This window comes from Varroa jacobsoni, unplaced genomic scaffold (assembly GCF_002532875.2).
Source record: "Varroa jacobsoni isolate VJ856 unplaced genomic scaffold, vjacob_1.0 scaffold_689, whole genome shotgun sequence".
NCBI lineage: Eukaryota > Metazoa > Arthropoda > Arachnida > Mesostigmata > Varroidae > Varroa > Varroa jacobsoni.
Window position 1 is genome coordinate 156,121 of NW_019213591.1, and position 19,999 is coordinate 176,119.

The following is a 19,999-nucleotide window of genomic DNA, read 5'->3' on the forward strand; positions in this document are numbered from 1 at the left end:
AAGTCCACAACAGTGTTTTTTTGTAGGTAAAGTTACGTCTAACTAAAAAAAAAACAGGTTACTGGTTCAAGCTCTACGGTATGCATAAATGATACATATAAATTAAAAAGTAAAGTAACGAAGGTTTCAACTTTAAGTCACGTGCGGGCTTTAATGTCGCAATTTCTACAGATATACAATATTATAAGTATGATATGTGCAGTCAAACTTCTTACAAAGCATCCAATTAACGGCTTTGTTCTATATTAAAAAAAATATATATACTTTGCCGTCTGTTGACAGTACGCCTTGATCGGACACACCTGAGGGAAGCTTATTCAAATGGCAACCAATAATATCCAATCGAAATTTTGAATTACAACAAATTCTATCTTTTTTGAGTTCTCGACAAAGGCATAGCGAATTACGACAAACCGCACGACGACAGATGCCTCAATGATGCCCCCATCATTGCCACCGCTCACGGCAATCACATAGAGCGCTGGATGATGCGCCGTAGGAATTCTCAGAACAACTTCTGTTTCAGCCGTTCTCCTTTCTGTTGCCAGTTTGCAGTTACCGGAACCGCTACGCTGAGTTTCCTGTGTTGGTTTTATACTGAGCCAACCTTTTCGCGCTCTCGAAACATGGGACTCAACGCTTTCCCCGACGTGGCAGAGGCAGAAACGGGCGGCGAACGACAGATCCATCGCGGGTTTGAGGATCATTATTTTGATGACACCCTTTGTTGCTCAGATCGTGTCCCAGCACGTCGATCGTCTCGTTTATTGCTTTTGTGGGCCGGGGATAGTACAACATTCCCGCCAACCTTACACTCCATTATGGAGTCGGTGAACTTGGTTCCTTCCGGTTAAAGGCACCAGGAGCAAATCGAGGCATTTGGGGTATATCCAAATCGAAACTATTGGACTAACCCGAAAGTGTATACAGCAACGACAAACGGTAAGTACGGCTAATTTAGTTTAGTAACTATAGAAATGAATGTATTCAAAAGCCAATTGGAACATTTAAAGCGTTGACTATAGGTGCACCTCATGGGCGGATTTCGATACGGTTCAGCTACGATGCATTTTTTCCCAGGCGTTATGGGTTGAGCAAAATACACGTTGTTTTATTATTATTATTATTATATTTCAGTCGGCCGGCCTTCTTAGTGCGAAACAAGGTGTGAGCACTATTATGTATACTGCCTTCGTGTAACACTTATTTCAGTTAGAGAGAAATAAAAACCGCATTAGACCTAAGTAATTACTGTCGAAGTCTATTACGTGAGGTCAGTAAGCCTATACTAACATACATCTAAGTATTATGTAAGTGTACAATATACACAATGCCTTATTTGCATATGCTTAAAAGGTCGCTTAAGGTGAATATTTTAGTTCTGGTAATTGAACTTAAGGTTCGCCATCGCCGCTAGGTGTTCTATAAGACGACGGGCTCCCAGGATGAAACGAAGTGTGTCTACGCCCGTACTCGAACCTAGAATAGCACGCGTTCCTAAAATTAGTTGGTATAGTCGCCGCTTGGTGAGCCTTCACAGGCGCCCTTCCGGGCAACTGACCTAATTCAGTTGAATGGCCTCTCGGAAGGTATGTTTCATTAGGGAATACCGAAGTATTTTTGAGCCGGGCGACAGGTTTGTCTATCGCGCGTCATTAAGGTAGGATTGTTTGGCAATGTTTGTTTTTGTTAGACGGACGAAAAACAGCTACACGCTAGTAGTACACCGAAAAATGGCCAAGCTCGATACGGGTTCAATCAGCCTAATGACATCAAGTATGGCAGGGCAAATATGTCGCAGCAATAATATGATAAGAGTATTTTACTCTGCCGTAAACTTCCAAATCTATAAAAACTGTGCTCTTCGTTTAGTCCGATAGTGGCCGCTCGTTTTTTGGTTTTCGTGAATCGCTAATCAGAGGGCCCGGAACTCTACTACGGATGGAATCATTGTAAAAGTACGCTCCTGTACGACTTTTAACGACAATGCAGTCCATCATTGATTCGTATACAAACCGGTAAAAATTCTCTCTTCAAAGGCATACCTCATTAAATTCATAAATACATATTATATATACTCAAATGTATACTATAAATACTTGTCATCGCCAAATGGTTAGTACATCATCTATATGTATATATCTTATATATAAGATGGAACCGGTAACTATTTTTCGCTTCATCGGAACGGTGACCGACCTTCTGTCGGTTTCCAGCCGCGAACAAAGTTATGGTAGTTCTAGACAATCGGCCCATGATTACGCCGATACGATACTATATAGTCGACAAATATACACGCCCGTAGCGTTGACAGTTGTGAGCCGCCATGGCTTAACATGTCTGTATTATATTAGTGGTAATACTTTGAAAGAATGTTAATTTTTCAAATCGTATAATTCAGATTTGACAAATTTTCAAAAACGTTAGGTTAAACCCTTTAATTTTCCTTATTTTTCTAGACACCAATTTATTGTAGCTTCATAAAACAGACAGAGATAGGTCGGTCTGATGTTACGCAGAAATGCTCAGTCGTTCAACATCGGACCAGAATTTTCTATAAGGATGTAATCAATTTTGATGTTATTGGCTGAACGCATGCAACGGCCAGAGAAGATATTGGATTTATCAAGTTGCCTTCTTGTGATTCGACAGCTCGACAAGGAGAGACAAGTCAAGCGTACATCTTAGCATAGATAGAAAAAAAAAAAGACAAAGTAGTCATTAAATATGGCTATCTGAAGGATTTGTGCGTTCTGCGTAAAAAAGAGAGTGTGGCATCAACATTAGGCAGTTCTCTTTGTTATACTTCAGCGACTTGCCACCGGAATTCTGAATCTGAATGCGGTCAAATAAACGTTTGTAGCATACCACACTCTGAAGTCTCAACAATCTAAACACGACGGTAACTAATGCCCTAATATTTGACAAACCGGCGAGTCAAAGTTTCTCAAACCTGACTTCGAAATATGCCATAGTAACGTTTAGTAAAAAAACAAACCATTTGCAAACGAGCGCAAAATTGCTATCAAAATGAACTTCAAAGACACAATTTAAAGCTAGTTAAAAATAATCTAAAGGAAGTTATCAATAAGTAACTGTTTATGAAAGGTGTCACTTTTACAAATCACTACTAAAGGTCTGAGTGATACGATGATTTATATATCAAAAACAAGGAGGGCGTCTGTGCTTTAGCCGCGTGGAAAAGTAAGAAGGTGCTACCTCAGCTAGCCTTATTCGTGCACTTCATTCGGGTTTAAACGTCTGATTATATCGACAGGCCAGACAGTATCAGGAGAGCCACTGAACGGAATTTGTTATGGTGCTAATACGGGCAGACGTAAAAGACTCAAAAGTCTTATTCATACTACGTCATCGAGGCGCTTAGTAGACATGGCAAAGATCGTAAGGAAACTTAGGTGTTGAACGCTGTTTGCATTAGAGGTGCTTACTGGAAGGTATGCGTGGAGAGGTACGATGGCGACTGACGAACAAACGACTGTAAATTGAACCCCAGAAACGGATTAATCATGCTTCGACAACGGCAACTACTATATGACGAGGTACGCGTTGAGTGGCGGAGAGCCCTACCTTAGTACTAATGATTTGAATTTTCGAATTTTCTTCAGAGTTTTTATTGTTGGCTCTGCTGAATAGCCGAAACTCTGGCTACATGAGACCCATGGGATTAAACAGGCCATTGGTCAAGGTAGATTTGAAGGTCCGTCTGTTTAGTAAAAGCCTGGATCTCTTTTCCTTTTCCCCCTTCGAATCCCCGCTTTCCAAGTGGATACAACACAACAAGGTCAGAATGTTAGGTTTGTCAATAACTGAACGTCTGAGACAGCAGTGCCAGCTGCAAGCTTTCTTCGCTGTCGTTCAACAGCCACGTTACAACGCGATTTCTCTCACATCATCGTCTAAAACCCATTCGGCACCAGCTAACCGCATTGCAGCGAATAGCTGGTCTGCAGCAAAATCTATGAAATGGTGACGCAACAACCAAAAAAGGAAAAATGGAGGTAGAAACTGTAGACGAAAAGATATGGGAGAAGCAGTTAGGCGAGGATAGGCGGGACGACGGAAACGTTTTTATGCAATTCACTGAGTGGGGTATGTATGCCTCACGGATAGGCACAGATAGGCAAGCACGCAGTAAAAGACGTAGAACAACCCACAGACATCTAGATAACAATGAAAGCGATAGAACCACGTATGTTACTACCGGCTTGTATTAGACAGCAACAGAAAGAAAACAGAGCGAGGGGGAATGACATAAAAAGGGAAAAAGAGCTTTGGACAGGGCTAATGAACTAGAAAACGGAAGCGGAGCTACGTCAGTAGAACCTCCCGACCCATATAGCTTTAGAGTTTCCCTCAGCCCTTCGGTTGCCCTATTACTCGCTTCCACAAAATGCGGACGTCCGCTGGCGGACTCGGGGCATCGTAGTGGATTGAAGCTACCGATAGATCGCTCGAAAAGAGAAGCAAGGATAGACGTTTTTTGGGAAGGAAATCATTTTTTTCGAGTTTTGCTTATCGTTGTAGCTGTCGCCCCCTTTTGGTAGCATAAGAGATGGACGGAGACGGCTCGGTTCCTACCAAGAACTATCAGAACACGCTAGACGCTATCTAGTTTGAAGCCTTCTCCTCCTCTTCTTCTTGTAGCCGTACACGTCCATCTCGACCTGCTGCGACTGATCCCGACACGCGTGGTGACTTGCCCCTGCGATTACTTCATGAAGAAAAACACCTGTATATTCCTTTGTGCATTCCCAGTCGCGGTAATGTCTCCTCCAGTGAAGGCGATTTCGAATCCAAAAATCAGGTAATGAAAATGACAAAAAAGTGATGAGTCGACGAAGGAAAGAATGAATCGGAAATTGAGTAGTGAAGATCGACGAAGAAGACCAAAAGCCAAACAACATTGTCTGCTCAGAGATGGTTAATATAGGTTCAGAACCTTATGCAAAGTATTGCTGTTACAATACGAAAATTTGTCAATATAGTCGTTCAAACATGAACATTGCACAAACGATTACTAATAGGTTCCGTTGAATAAAAAACGTATTTGTCTAGTTGCTCAGTGTTGGCATTGAAGTCAATTGAGGATTTACTTGTTGTGATTAACGAATTGCAGCGGTCGGTAACTGCCGAGCGTCGATAGAAGCACAACAGACTTATCGATGTCAGAAATAGTACTTTAAAATACACTCGAAGAAGATAGCGTTCTTGGAAGGTATACATCCTTGTCCCAGGCCGTACACTGACATGGTGTCGCCTAGTGACGCGATTTCCATGCTGTGGCAGAAAAGTACTTAGTTGGTAACTGACTATGCCTATTGAGCCTTCGCTTTGTTGGAGCCACTGCTGTCAACAAGCTGTGCGGCAAAATAAGATTACAAAAAAATTAAACCAGTACTGCCAGAATTATCTACTGACACCCACTTTGTCTCGTACCACAAGTCATACTAAATATTAAAATTGACTAATCTTATAACGGTATGAAGAACACACCTCATCCCAATAGAGGAGCTACAGATTTCGTGTATTCGAAAGCCTTTCATATGGTTGGTGGCGAGGTGCGTAGCGATGACTTGGTTCAAACTATCCGTTATCTACCTAACATCTACCTAAATGCTATCTTTGTCGAAATTAAACGCCATCTTGAATTGCTACTTATCCATAATTGAAAAATACGCACAAACTAATAAGGGGTCCTAGGATAATACAAAAGTGGCGCAGAATGAATCATTCCCACGATAGGATCGCGTTTGACAAGTGGCACACGACAATATATAACACAACCTTATATAATCAACTTCTTAGAGAGGCACTCGAGCAATCCTCCAAATGACAGAGATACTAAATCTGTTCCGTACGAATTTGACACTTCCGATATTGATTTCACCATCCTCATTTTGTTGGAGACGCTTCTGCCATGTGCTTGATTCGGTTCTTACTGTTACTATTGCTGCTGTTATTGGGCAAAAAAAACTATGGACTGACATTTGGCGTCAGACCTTTGGCGTTGAACTCTGATGAGACCCGCCAAATTGCTTGCTCGTACCTAACGAAATTTGATTGTTTATAAGTGGGGCAAATTAGCCCACGTTCATGGAGTTAACGTGTCAATGCATTGCTGAGCATGTGCACAGCGACCGACTCAAGAAACCGTACAAAAACGGGACTGCCATATGCGCGAATTTTCAATGAAGCAGTGGGAAAGAGGACAATATGGAACGATAGGGAAGGAGCATCGCAAAAAAGCCGGATCGCGCTTTGTAAGAAACTTTACATTTTTCTATTACCAGTCAAAACAATTGTAGCAACTATAACTTCGAAACTAACTTACACGCACACTAACTAATGAAAAACATTGAAAATTGTGTAGTCTAAGACAGATTTCAATAAACAGCGTGTGTAAGTATGCATACATGTGCACAATTTCAGAATAGATCCATCACTCAGCAAGTAATAACGTCCATTGATTTTTCGGAAGTTATTAACACTGAAAAACTTGTGTCATGCCTGTGGCATATCAATTGATTATGGGTGCTCATCATATGGTGAGTAAACCATATTTGTTATTATAAATATTTCAATTTGCTTACGATGAACCGCAGTTTCAAAAAGTACAATTTTCCATCAATCCACGTACGGCGTATGGCGCCAGCTTGCTCCGACGGCGACAACAACGGCGACGCCGTTGACGGAAGTGAAGCCAGTTCTTCTGACGCTCGCGTTCATTGGACACGAGAGCCAACGATGAGAGGTCGATGGTGACCGTGCGCTTTCTGGGATCTGAGCGGAAGCCCTCTACTTACTCATTGGCTCTTTGTGTCGCAAGGAAGAATATATCAGCCATTGGGAAGTGCTATTTTTAGTACGGCTAATAGAAAAATTCAATACTGCTGTCCCTGGCCTAGACAAACTCAGCAAAATTTATACTAGAATTGGCCTAGCTTGGCCTGACATTTATGCACATATAAACTATGGCAGTATGTTATTTTGAATAGATCATAGCAAGCGTAGAAACACTGGTGTAAACCGCGGTGGATTTTTTATTTGTGCATTTCTTCTTCTTCTTCTTCTAGGTCATTTTCGAGCCCTCAAAGAGGTATGCTAAAATTATCTTGAAGCATACCTAGAGATTTTGAAAAGGAACGAAATGATTTAGTGCAAACGACTCAACTGAACAACGCCGTAATCCACTATCACTGTTTATTTTTTATGTTAATATTACATAACATTATTAACGTTGATGCACAAAAGTAAAATTCTTCCATAAAATCATGTTATCTAGGTACAAATATATATATATATATATATATATATAACTGCAATTCTCTAAATGTACATAATATAAAGATCAAATAACTTTATTCGTAACATTTAACAATATATAAAAAATAAAACTGATTGGCTTCCGTTAAAAATCCTTTGCGTCTCATATAGAAATATCTGTATGTGTTACCATTACAGAGACACTTACGTAAAAACGTTTCCGATTACGTCGGCTATCAAATTGTTCACTGAACTATAAAAATTCAATGCAATAAAACAAATATAGGCCGCAGAACTAACGGCATACGCTAATATCGTCTTCGTAATGACTCGCTATTCTACTAAACGTAACGAGACGTAGTCTAAATTTCGACCCAAACGTAGACACTGTCGTTCTGTGCCTACTTCTATCCATCTGAAGCAATGCTTAATGGCAGTAGCGAACGTAAAACTCAGAACATATATCCACATGCAAGCATCATTTGAAACCATGACCGCAAAAAGTCAGCTTTTGGCTATAACATGAAATAATCTTAAAGCATAACATCAACGATTCAATTACAAATGAACACCTGCTTAGAATATATCATCAACAGAAGAAAAAGCCTGCAGAAGATAAGATATCCTATGAAGATAAGTGTCAATTAAGTTGAAACTCAGTACTTTTCAAATGAACAGCTAGTCTACATTAGGTATCTGTTTGCTCGATTGGGAAGGAAGCAAGGTTTATCGTTTCACGTATAGCTCAAATAGAACAAATTATGTAGTCCTGAAGACCTCACATTGCTTTAGGCCAATGTCTAATTATTCGAAAGGAGCCCTACGCGAGACTCTTCGATGTCCAATGCTTCGTCCTATGGATCAATCGGCCATAACTATTCCTCCCTGTTATTATTATTATTATCTGGCAAGATAGTTTTCGAAAATTTCACTAATTGGTTTTCTCATATCAATAAAAAAACTGTCTACGACGATTATTTACTTCACGAAGATACAATATTTGCAATAGTTGATACAAAACAAGACGATACATCGTCATTAAAAAATCTTTTAGACCTTAAAGAAAAATATTACTTACGAGTAAGTTATTAAGTACGAATGCAGCGCCACCCCAAAAATTGTTCTAATGTTTAAGTAATTAAACGCCACAACATGGCCGATAAAGGGTCCACATAGAATAGGCTTCCATAGAATAGAGTTACATATAAATAGGCTTTCAACCCTCATTTCTATACTCGTTTCCACATGTATATGCTTTACATATATATATATATATATAATTTTTTTTTTATAGCATGAATCTTCTGTCCGCCGGAGTTACTACCGCAGGATCGGACGCGGATGTCAAACTAAAAGCAACCCAAAATCAGTGGGATCGCTCATGGTTCAACCCATCAAAAAAAGCGCGCTTAAATTAGTCCACAAGACTACACTCATCCAAGTGTCCAGTTCAATTCATTAGACAAGTAAGGGGGCTAGGCAGCTATCAGTCTGTGTCCTTACACTGAGCAAATAATTTTCTCCCAGCGCATGAGCAGACCCGATCATTTCATGAGCCATTCTGATATGTTGAGCTGAATATTAGTAGAAGGGCCGACAAGCGAGATGGGTAGCGTTATAAAGGTCGGTCAAGAGACATTTTCGTTTGATAACTACAGAATGTTAATCCATAACAAACAGTGGTAACTGGTTGTTATTGTTTAAAAGATGACGTTCAACGCAAGCTAATTGTTTCTGTGCTTATTGCTAATACGATCCAGATTTCCTCTAATGATGAAGGACGGATATTCTGTACGGCATAGCCGATCATCGTGCTACCAGTGGAGTGTAAATAGTTCCAGTATACATCGATCTGCTAGTTTAATTGGTTCGGTTTAATTATGTTCTATACGACAAGGACGGTGTTCCGGTGGCGGTGAAGGTTACTCAAATGTTCCTTTCACTTCTGGCGTCCCCTGGTTGACAAGTTTGTGAATCAACTCGTTTTCGAAAAGCTGAATCGAGTTTTTGCGCCTGATCCCATACGCAGTGGGGTGAAAGGACGTGGCATCTCTCTACGCTGGATCTGCGGAACCGATTGACTCCGTGCAGACCTTATGAATACCATTCATAAGGTCTGCAAAAGGCCGATTTCGACGAACGACGAACAGTAGCCAGCCGAAAGAGAATACCCGATACCGTTACGATTGAGGCAAAATTAGAAATTTTAAATTAAGATTCTCGCTTTCCTCTTTTGAGGCTTACGAGTTTTCGGTTCTGAACGATATGTGCATCAGCAGAGCGCTTTGCCGGAACCATGTTCGACGACAGGATACCCACATACGAAATATAGGTGCTCTCAGTCTATTTGATCGGAACACGACGTGTGTACGGCATCGTCCTGCATCAGCTGGGCCTTAATTGCGTTCCAAATAAATTTATTATATTTGAAATTAACAAGTGATCGAATTAAATCTATAGAACGAAGCCATCTTCTGAGACATGATATTCCACTCAGATATTTCAATGCTATACTGTTTTCACTGCTACTCAATTGACAACCTGAACCGCTGGATAGTACGTAACTCGAACGCTCGAGATAAGCGATAACAATCATAAAAATGGCGAAAACTTATAGAGCGAACGCTTGTTGATAAAAAAAAAAAAAACGAAAAAAAATAGACGAACCTTGCTTAAGTATCGACAGTGCACGCGCTTCGTCTAATTCTTTTATTAGGTTTATGCTGGTAGAAACAATGAGTAATCAATTTAATTTGAAAATACATAATGAACGTCGTTGTTAGGGACTTCTCTTTATTTTGTTTAGTACAATGGAATATACTCTTACTCAGAGCCTCCGTTTTTTCAGAGTTGAGTTAAATGAAATCAGCTCGATAAAACGCCGTAGGACCACCCCACTTGATAGCTACTGCCCGTAAACCTTTCGCGTATTACATAATGTTTCCCCTTGCACTGTGTACTTAGTAAGAGAGAATGCATTGTATAACAATCTCAGTACGGGTCGAAACGAGCTAGCTATCCAGTCTGTTCACAAGGAAGAGTTTATAGACTATTTTAGAGTCCGGGCACAGTTCCATCAGTAATTTTCGAAGAGATAAATCGTTCTTGCTGCATGGGAACACAGTGAAAACAGCTTAAACAAAGCTCGCAAATGTTTAAGCACGCACCAGGGAATAAAGACATATTTGAAGCTATTAATCGGCCATCAACCGGTTACTCGTAAACATAGCAATTAAGAATATTAGGTACTCAATGGTTGCCTGGGTCCGTAATTGTGTCGGGTGCTTTGAATCGCCGTAGAACTCAAGCCATTTATATGTGAAGTTACTTTTCACGGATTTTTGGAGGAATTCAGTTAGGCCCCGGTCGTACGTGGCGCTAACACCGACCAATTAGGGAATCTAGCGGAACCAACTGTAAGAATTGAACGATTGATGAAGACACTTCATAGCTGTTATCTAACTAGTCTGTTTTGGTAATTAAGGCTTTTGATTAACTTTTCTCGAAAAAAAATGATTTATCTCAACTAATGGCAAACTTGAATCTCTGATTTATTTCATACGTATGTAGACGCCTGCACACGTTAGGCAGTCAGACACGACCCATACTACAAGCTATTCAGTGTACTGTTTTGTGAGTCACAAGCAACGTTAAACGAAGGCAGTTGCCGAATGATTAGACCATGAAATTCTATTTTGAATCCTACACCCTTCTAAGTAATTTGCTCCGGGGTAGCATTGTAGCATCTTGTCAGGCAGGTTTCTCAGATAAAAAAAAAAAAAAAAAAAGCTTTACCATTAAGGACGGTAGTGTTAGCAAGCAAGCAAGCAAGGCTTCATCTATTGACGACCTTTACGTCTTGCGCATGTGACAAAGGCCTCTCCGAAGCCTTATCACACTTTCCGGTATCGTACGGGACCTAATTTACTAATGCATTTGTCCCATCTGTGCGACTTCAAAGGCTTCCCTGTTTCTCGTGTGATACGCCCACGACGCACGCGTACTTTTGTGAAACCAGACCTATATAACCTCCCCTTCTGCCTATACGACGCTGTAATAAAACTTTACCGCTTTGCTGACTCAATCAGAACCTCATCGTAATTCGTTTACTGGTACACACAATGTTATTTTGGTGTTTAGAGCACCACTTTCTGTACACCGATCATCCATATTCTGCTTCAGCAGTGTCCATGTAATGACGGTCTGTCGTATTAATTAAGTAGGAAAAAAGAGGGTCAATTGTACTGAAGTAAAGCAAACGATTGCGTGTATTTCTTAAGATTAATAACCTGAAATAATTATCATTATGGCTCAAAGAAAAAATACTACTGTCTAATCTCCATAATGTTGTTAGCAAGGTAATGGTAAAATCAAATTGTGTGCTCAATTTAGAACCCAAAATCACCCAACTCCCTGATCGCCATATAAACGATAATACGATTTAGGGAAAATGTAAAAAAAAAAACGTGTGTTCAATGTGTACCCAATACATAGACGCAACGTGAGGAGACGTTGTGAGATTTTGACACGGAACTGAAGCTGATCGGTGAACTCAGCAGATTCAGAGGGATTTTTTTTTGCCAAACGGTTTGTGTTCAAAACTTATCTCCTTTCTTATTTTTTCCCTCTGTACCGTAGCTTGCCCCCAATCTTTTACGCGCCACGAGAAACCTCGCCTGCCACTGGTATAACCCGGGTGTAACAGTCACTGATCGCGCAAATCAATGAATAGTATCCGCCGATGGTAATGTTTACAGTAGTCCCAGCATCATCTTATTACTGTTTTTGTTATTATTTGAATCCGACACGAAATGTTTAATTTTTGCGCGGAATAGACGATTGTAGCGCACAGTTAGCCAGTCACTGACTGAATCCACGTAACGAGGCAACTAATAAAAAATAATCATAATACTGACATGATAAAGTGCCATAGGCAAAAAAACTGCGTAAACCTCTAAAACGTCAACTAAACCTACCAAAGCAATTGTATGATTAAATATCTAGCATATATAGAGGTAAAAATGCTTAACTATCCTGGAGTAAAACTAAGTGTACAGAAATAGTTGTAGCAATAGTTGAACTGAATTTAATTGCACTTTTTTTTTTGCTACTTTCTGAGAACGCTCTTTGTTTCATAGTCTAACTTCTACTTTTATCGAAAAGAAGACGTAGACTCTACTAACTGTAAAAGTTTTATTTTTTTTTTTTAACTTTACAAAAGAACAACTCACCCTGTACTAATTGGCATTACTGCCGAAAGTCAACTAATGATTTAAGTCCATTGGCCAAGCGTTCTCTAACGATTTGCTCACCGCTACGGCGAGTAGAAATAAAACTATATATATATGAACAAAGGTGGGCATAAGATAACGTTTACTTTATAAACTAATCAGTACATCATTGCCTCTATACACACCCATACTACTTTTGTACTAGTAATGGCGTTGTTACGGTAACGAGTATATTTTTGACTATTTTAGATGTCTAAAAATTAAAGCCAACATCTGTGAAGCCTGGGGTAGTCTGAAGTCTTAGAAAGTTTGAGACTGGGCATTCGACAGTTGAGAAATGCAGCTGCATCCCTGCACGATGCGTAGACGATCCGAAAAGCCAACCAACGACCTGAAATGGCTGTTTAACTAGCTCCGCGTATGTAGGCCTGCTTGGCAGCATTTGCAGACCTGGTAGCAATTTAGGCCATTTTCTATATGATTAGAATCCGTACTGCATACGATACTTTTCAAGATTTCTTGACGTTATTCTGGAGCTATGGCCGTGTTGCCAGCCCGCATTTGCAATATGCTAACGTCAAAAAAAGTTCGACAGACCGCGTTAATTTGTTTGCTACAGTCTAATTGACTGTAAAATTGTTGCGAGAACGTAAAGACGAACAGACATGAATGAAACCACTTCAACCAAAACTGAAGGACAGCATAATTTCATTACTGATCGATATTCCTTTAGTTCGATTGCTTAAATTGGGGCAGCTTGTTTCTATTCACTAGCAGCGTTTGCTTGGCTCTTTCAACCATCGACGGCTTTTGGTACACCGCCACTTTTAGAAACAAGTCATCATCCGTAAAGAAACTTCAATCGTCCAACGAACAGCGCAATCCATCTAGGCCAATGGCATCCTTTTGATGAACTCGGCCGAGAACACGAGCACATATTGAGCACATGTTGTAGGCATACAAGTACAAACGTATCTACTAGGGACTCTCAAGTTATTATAACCTCCGTACTCACGCTTGGCCACTAATCGCTTGTACTTCCTATAGCTTGTGAGGTCAGTACCCGGCCACGAGCATAACTGATGCTGTTTTGTCACTTTCTCCAATTACGCGCTGACATTCGCCGCTTCAGATTATGCCCGACAGAGATGGTACAAGATTAGTTCGCATGGCTTGTCTCCGGGCGTCGCCCTCCGGGCCTCCTATATATATGCGGTCCTTGACCGGCTTGCCGATGCCGTCCTCAGGTCACGCTCAAATATTGCCTAGAATACTACTGATATTATTGCGCGATTGACGGCTACTTGGTGACCTGTTCAATTTAGCTGCAGTAAAAATATGTCATCCTATCGCTTCTCCTCTGCTCACTCGCTCGTTCATGGATAGCGATCGAGTCTGCAGCGAGGTGCTGACGCCTGTCAACGAAAGCGCCTTTTGTCGCCAACGTCGCTATCAGAACCGCTTCGTTTCTGCATTCTGTTTGCATGAAAGAGCACGTATGTTTGTGTACTAGGTAATGGTAAAGTGCTAAAGTAGCTAGTCGAACCCCAACGGAATAAGGTGCAGAGAACAGCACAATTTTTCGTTAACCGATTGAACAGTAACAAGACTGGTGTCGTCGACTCATCGGTTGCCGACTATGGGAGCGGGCAAGGTATTGTTTCTGGCCAGTAACAACGAATATCGTGACAACAAAAAGGACGAGACCGAGCTTAAATCCAAGATGGTACTGCTCTATAACCTTATTTCAATAGCACAATTATCGTAGCAATACTGCTACAGCGGTCACATATTGACACAGGTTAGTTGATAGCCCATCACCATAGAAAAACAAGTTGCGCCGACCACATCTACGTATTCTGCCACGAACAAGCTCGACGCGGGGGTCGCCTTCACCGCCGCAGGCATACGACACTGCAGATACCATGTGACTGGGCAATAAATCGTTCAGAGATACAGGCAAAAGCTAGCCAGTTGAATTCAACGACGAACAATAGTGTATCCGATAGGCCTAAATGATCGTGTAACTGGCCGTGTTACTTGTTTGATTCGTTAATTAAATCGTTAGAGGTAATCTATGAAAGGCAAAGGAAAGGAAACAAAAACAAGGAGAGGGAGATTCCATTTGCTCACGAAGTCTTCGTCGTCAACTGGTGTTCATAGTGAGAATGCTCGTAATAGACAGTAACAGATGGCAGAGTACTGATAGAAGTTGACCGTTGGCTGGTGAATGAACTTCTCTTTTATGTCAAATATAACATTTACGCGAATAGTCTCTACAGGTCTTTTCTGTCCGGTTCAGTGACTGGGAAAACAGTGCTACACAACAGATTTCGAGTAATGGTAGTCAACTGCGTCCGGTGTGGTCTTCAGTGTACCTTTGACCTTCTTCATCGTGGATTCATGTATAGATTGAATGGTGGTCAGATCATTCGAACATCAATGGGTACGTTATCGTCACGCACGATCGTGAGGAACGCCTGCGTGAACAATCTGACAACGAAAGAATACAATTTGCACGAAGTGTATTCTGTCCATAAAATCAAGGTTGTATTAGAAAAGGGAGCGGTAACATTGAGAACACTCGCTTAGTTCCAATGTGCCAACGCGCTTGTAACTGTAGATTTAGATATACGTATATATATATATAGGTATGTTTTATCTGGAACATACATACATAGTTTCAAGTAACTGTATTGTTATTCAACTACTTGCTTAAACCGTTTTCACTTCGAAGAGGTTCGTTTTCACTGCTTCGGCCTGATAGGAAATCCGCCAGACCATTTTACTTGCGTACCCCGTGGAAACTTAAAGTCCAATTGACTGATTGATATAGCCAGTAATAGTTACAGGCGAGATACGGAGACATCTAGCCCTCTGATTACAAACTTGAAATAAAAGTTGAAGTCTATATATGTCTCCATAAAATTGTGGTTCCAATTATATAATGTCTTGTTATTGGCGTCAATGCAATGCTACAGCTATCTGCTTACTATAGCATGCCACTAGCCCGTCTATCAAAACATATTCTATGAATGATTTCAACTTTAGTAAAGAGGAAGTTATCTGCTTTGCTGATGATTGCCTGATCTAAGTTGACTGGTACTTGTTGTCACCTTTTTACCACATCAGCCGGAGTGGACGGTTCCTACTTACCAAGTAAGGCTTCTAGAACCGTAAAGGCTCGAAATAAGTCAGCCCTGAAGAGGCAGCTTGATCATACTTTTTCGGTATCCAATCAAATCTGATTGTCTGGCAAGGTCGCTCGACAGTAATAGCCACTGATAGCAGTTAACGCGCGACGCTTTCACAGCCCCAGTATATATGTGCTTCTGTATTATGTGGAGGAAAATTCGAAATGCATCATTCCATACTAATTGTTAGAATCCAGAGTTAGGTTTGATTCCCCTATATTATACGCTGCAAAATATATCTCTCTCTTTCTTCAAGCATCACCTTGTACTTGTCCGTCTCATGAATAGCTAGGACTGCCAGCACATATATGTATGCTGAAACAGCCGATTCACTGTGTACGTCCTGCAAACGGACACACATGACCTCTTCATCGATCCTCACTCGTAAAAAAAATACTGCGGACTTCTCTGTTCAGACGAAGTTCCTTTTAATCACTATATCAAAAACGGCTTTTGAGCAATTTTTGTGATATTTCAAGCTTTTTAAATTTAGATCTCTAGGTCTGCCTTAGATTTGAAAAAATTAGCCACAGATTAGAAAAACTGGCAATGAATTAGGCTGTCGAATGGAAGTCTTAAATTTTAGACGCACGCCGTGCCACGTCTTTGAACGTGTGGAGAGGATGTTTTTCAAATGGCCTCTCGCGTATTCCAGCGCAATGGCTGCTTACGACTTTTCGAAATTAGGTCTGTCTACTGTTTTTGTTGATATGTAGTTGGCTCTTTTTAGAAAAGTGCAACAAACTCATTGAAAGGCGGACCTTTACTGCCAGTTAGGGCCGTTATAAATGAACGGTATATGTAAATCCCTAAATAAAATAGCTAGCGGTCCTGCAATCCAAACACCATTTGTGCTTCGGACATGATCCGCTTATCTTTTAAGTATTCTTTTTGCTTATGTAGCCGTCGCCTGAGCAAATACCCATGAAGAATTCCCTTGCTCAATTTTCGTCCTTCATCAGATAGATGGTTAGGATTACTTCCTTTAAGGTCGTTGTCTTTCGAAAGCATATAAAGTTTACCGGTTTTCACGTTTGTCTCTAGCTGTTTTTTGTGCGCAGTTGTCTGTTTCTCGTCTCGTTTATGATAGGGTCTAGATAGTAGGAAGGTTAACAAGTAAGAGAATCAAGTCAGACGTCCTTACGACAATTCCTATGAACTGAAACGTAAAAATGCAAATATACTACATTTCGTTCCTCTGCTACACTCGCTTTTATAGTTCTGGGGGCCCCATTACGACTGGGGGTAGGGCTATAAGAAAAACGTGGCATCCGTCTTCAACAAACAACCAGTCTTCAGCTAGTTGTTCGTTATTGTTGTGAATATCAACGTATACCTAAAAAGAAAAACTTTACGCATTTATCTTGTGCTCGCTTCTCTACACGATTTTCCTCTTTTTTCTTATGCTCTTCTTTAGAATCTGAGACGAAATTATTTGGCGTGCTCGCCCCATTCGGTTGCATCGATGAACGCGTTATTTTGTTCAGTCAACTTTAAAGCTTTTCACTCACGAGGAGATTTCCGAAAGGATTTTGAAGAAAAATATTATAATGGCACACCACTTGCAAATCGTCTTTAATACCCAGCTTACTATGACTTTACTTAGGTTACAAGTCTATGTTCGCTACTGTTAAACCAAGAAAATTGCGAAACCCTAAGTATTCCTATAATATTGTAAACGATCAAGCCTTGGTCTAGTACCTACGACTTGTTCCCAGTAGCCCATACATCATGTATACAAGCACAAAGATCGACTGACTGATTACAACCCGAGAAGACTCACGCAAATAGTATCGCATCGCATGCCGATTGACCGAATGAACCTCGTCTTTTTTTTTTTTCGACATTTTGTCCACATATCTACAATGGCTAACGATGAATAGCCGCTCACCATTTAAGTACGAACTGGCTAGATAAATGTATCTATTCATCGATAGGCAAGCTAAGAAAATAGGCACCGGTGCGTCGTGGCTTAAAACAAGCCGGTCGTTGTAACCTTTTGCCTTCGTGTATCCCGATCACCTGTCGTATTGTCCGAGATGGTCAGTATGCGCCACTGAACCCTACCAATAGTTCTCTGTGTATTAATAGCCTAAACGATAAAACGATACTTACAATTCCACCGGTAGGTGGCGCTAGTTTTACATCGTCGTCGCGGCGGTATTTTTGTTGTTGTTGTTATTGTCGCTGCTGAAACTGTTACCAACGATGTCGTCGTTGTATCCATTATTTATCGTAAGGAACACGTGTGGGTTCTAGCCTTAACACGTATTGTCGTTGCTTATCTATATTCTATTATCTTTCACGTTAAATTCTCACTTCACAACTGAACCACGCCACCTCGCCCGATTTGTTTGCTAATACGAGAACAAATTACGATAATTAGAATTATTTGTTGTATTATATCATTACTACCAATATTAACACTTAACAATTTCCCGCACTTTTCACTGCGTAGTCGTCCACGATCATCAGCATCCGCTGACACCAGCAACATCCCATTGGTGACAACAATCTTCACCTACTTCTAGTACAGTAATGATAAAAATATTTACTATTATCAATATTACGACGTTGGTAACAACATAACACTTTACGATTCGACAATTTTTGCCCGGCGCTGCCGTTGACACTCACACAAACAAACACAGATTTGTCGATCTTCACGCTTCGTCGAGCAGCTGTTGCAGCATTGCACAGTATTCAATCGTAACTCTGCGATTTCAGGAAAAATTAAAACTGCTGTTTCCAATGTCGATAGCGTTCCTAACGTACAAAATGACAAAGGAACCGATCAGTATCGACGGTCTTCATAACCGGTCGTCTCATATTTGCTTACATTTAAGATGCACTTGTTTCTGTCGTTGTCCTTCAGTAGTCGCTGATGTTATTGGGATCGTCAGTGCTATGTACTTATTATCAGGAATCACTCTTAAATTTTTTTGCTCTTTGCTTGGCTTCCTCTCTGGCGAGACCCTTTCCTGCTCGATCAGATTTTACTTCACGGCCAGCCTCACCTAGAGCTAACGCACAAAAGATAAGGACTTGACTTATTTCGACACATGACGACAATGAAGAAAACGAACAACTTCTACAACGGCTAAAACTACTTCCATCAAACGTTATAGGGCGACACGTGTTTCCGTTTCTACACGGGCCGCGACATCGATACGGAGTGCTGCTGTTGCTGCTGCTTTTTTTTCTACCCCTGTTTTCTATCAACAGCAGGGAAAACTGCCACAGAAAGAAGCTTTTCGTCGAGTGCCTGAACCTTCAGCTGGTTCTATAGGATGCACCGATCAAGAACCTGTTCTGTAAGCTAGGACGTCCGGCTGGCAAGGCAGAAAAAGGACGAACAGAGATATCTGCTTCATAATAGCAGATATTTCTGTTCGTAGGTGTACTCACCGGCGCACTTCTGTGAGGTGCCAGGATTTCAAGATGGCTGTCCTAGAAATGGCAACATTTCAGGCCCGTTTTGTCTATTTTCCTTTGCTTTTTTTTTGTTCTACGTTTATGCTAGGCGAATAACCTGGACAGGTTATTGTATGACGATCTGCATAACCTTGTTTAGCTCCAATTAACGTTAGCTTCCCGCATATGTTCCCGCGTCGGAATCCAATAGCGAGAGCCGTAGCGATTTTTTTCCAGGCTTTCCTTTCGCCTAGCGTTGTTATTATTATGAGCACCGTTATCAAGTGCACCATAAACTACACACAGGCACTGGTTTCACTTTTGCGATGCCCTCCGTTGTATTTGGTCCACACCAACTGACGACCCCACTACGTTACGTCCATACAGCTTGAATGCCCTTTTACGCTTGTTGTCGTTGGTATTTCTTCGGGCTTCTGTGTTATCCCTTGTGCAGACGGTGCTTCCAGTCACTGGTACGATAGTCGCCAGCCGTTCGTTCTGGACACAGACACCATCCGTTTGCTTTTCCACGCCTTCATGGCGTTGTCTTTAGCGTCTCGTAGACATTAGCTGTATTTCAGCAGTACGCCATCGGCTATTTCTCGGCCGCGTTACCAGTCACCGTTGCCGTATTTCTGCCGCCCTCGTTGATATTGGCGCTGCTGTTATTGATATTGGTAGTAGTGGGTGCTACGAGCAACGGTCCAATGAATACCAGCAAAAAATACCAGTTTGATTTGACTAATCGCGCACCCTTGTGGTGTCCGCCACGCAGGTCTTCACATAACCTAGCTGCAACGCCTGTGTTTTTCTTTGGGCAGAATCGTGTTGGTACTCATAATAGCAGCAACGATGGCGATGGCGAAATAGTATATA

General features: G+C 41.0%; 1 long non-coding RNA gene across 3 annotated transcripts in view; it reads left to right on the forward strand.

Moving 5' to 3' along the window:
* Positions 1-19,999, forward strand: part of LOC147753165 (uncharacterized) — a 46,725-nt gene that overhangs the window by 6,913 nt on the left and 19,813 nt on the right. For 2 of the 3 annotated variants that reach the window (XR_015312015.1, XR_015312017.1), the window contains exon 3: positions 549-942. This is a non-coding gene — a long non-coding RNA (uncharacterized LOC147753165). Of the gene's footprint in view, positions 1-548; positions 943-7,094; positions 7,743-19,999 lie in introns of those variants that run through there. The other variant, XR_015312016.1, reaches the window with a different exon arrangement.